Below are 1,947 nucleotides of genomic sequence, written 5' to 3'. Positions count from 1 at the left end.
AAACGGAGGATCCCTCTGGCGGTGGTGCTGCCTCGCCCAGGCAAGGGCGCTGGGACCCTGCTTCCCTCCGCCCAGCGCTTCGTCTGGGCGGCCAGGCAACCGCTTGGGAATGCAGCCCTGGGCGCTCTCTTTGCCTGACAAAGAGCTCTGCTTGCGGGAGGCTTTGGCAGTTTGCACACCCCCGGCCCCTGAGCCTTCTGCAAAGAGGCCTGGCTCCTAGGTCCAAAGGGAAGGCCAGAGCGGAGCTGAGGCCAGCCAGGCGCCAGGCACGTCTCCCACACTCCCGCAGCCTGCTCCTTCCCGGGCGAGAACGCTAGAAGCTGGGAAGCGCTGGGCGAGGCTCGCCCAGGCCAGAGCAGCCTCTCGGCCGGGGCTCTGCGCTATCGCGCCTGGGCGCAGAGCTGGAGCTCCGCCGCTCTGGCAGCTCGCTCGGTCCTTCCCAGTAACAGGCCCGCAACCCCTCTCTTCTCTCCGGCGTGCTGGGAACCGGGCTTCCAGGCCTGGGCACAGAGCACTTGCCCGGAGCTCTCTGCTCAGGGACTGGTTCCCCTGCGCTGGGGCTGTGCTCTCCCTAGCCCAAACGCACCGGGGAAGGCCCCAAACCACATCCACACGACTCTACGCTGGGGGAGAGCTGCGGGGAAGCCCAGTCGGGCAGGCGCTTTCTGGGCACAAACGGAGGATCCCTCTGGCGGTGGTGCTGCCTCGCCCAGGCAGGGGCGCTGGGACCCTGCTTCCCTCCGCCCAGCGCTTCGTCTGGGCGGCCAGGCAACCGCTTGGGAATGCAGCCCTGGGCGCTCTCTTTGCCTGACAAAGAGCTCTGCTTGCGGGAGGCTTTGGCAGTTTGCACACCCCCGGCCCCTGAGCCTTCTGCAAAGAGGCCTGGCTCCTAGGTCCAAAGGGAAGGCCAGAGCGGAGCTGAGGCCAGCCAGGCGCCAGGCACGTCTCCCACACTCCCGCAGCCTGCTCCTTCCCGGGCGAGAACGCTAGAAGCTGGGAAGCGCTGGGCGAGGCTCGCCCAGGCCAGAGCAGCCTCTCGGCCGGGGCTCTGCGCTATCGCGCCTGGGCGCAGAGCTGGAGCTCCGCCGCTCTGGCAGCTCGCTCGGTCCTTCCCAGTAACAGGCCCGCAACCCCTCTCTTCTCTCCGGCGTGCTGGGAACCGGGCTTCCAGGCCTGGGCACAGAGCACTTGCCCGGAGCTCTCTGCTCAGGGACTGGTTCCCCTGCGCTGGGGCTGTGCTCTCCCTAGCCCAAACGCACCGGGGAAGGCCCCAAACCACATCCACACGACTCTACGCTGGGGGAGAGCTGCGGGGAAGCCCAGTCGGGCAGGCGCTTTCTGGGCACAAACGGAGGATCCCTCTGGCGGTGGTGCTGCCTCGCCCAGGCAGGGGCGCTGGGACCCTGCTTCCCTCCGCCCAGCGCTTCGTCTGGGCGGCCAGGCAACCGCTTGGGAATGCAGCCCTGGGCGCTCTCTTTGCCTGACAAAGAGCTCTGCTTGCGGGAGGCTTTGGCAGTTTGCACACCCCCGGCCCCTGAGCCTTCTGCAAAGAGGCCTGGCTCCTAGGTCCAAAGGGAAGGCCAGAGCGGAGCTGAGGCCAGCCAGGCGCCAGGCACGTCTCCCACACTCCCGCAGCCTGCTCCTTCCCGGGCGAGAACGCTAGAAGCTGGGAAGCGCTGGGCGAGGCTCGCCCAGGCCAGAGCAGCCTCTCGGCCGGGGCTCTGCGCTATCGCGCCTGGGCGCAGAGCTGGAGCTCCGCCGCTCTGGCAGCTCGCTCGGTCCTTCCCAGTAACAGGCCCGCAACCCCTCTCTTCTCTCCGGCGTGCTGGGAACCGGGCTTCCAGGCCTGGGCACAGAGCACTTGCCCGGAGCTCTCTGCTCAGGGACTGGTTCCCCTGCGCTGGGGCTGTGCTCTCCCTAGCCCAAACGCACCGGGGAAGGCCCCAA

This window comes from Bubalus kerabau, chromosome 1 (assembly GCF_029407905.1).
Source record: "Bubalus kerabau isolate K-KA32 ecotype Philippines breed swamp buffalo chromosome 1, PCC_UOA_SB_1v2, whole genome shotgun sequence".
Lineage (NCBI taxonomy): Eukaryota > Metazoa > Chordata > Mammalia > Artiodactyla > Bovidae > Bubalus > Bubalus kerabau.
This window is presented reverse-complemented; position numbering follows the sequence as displayed.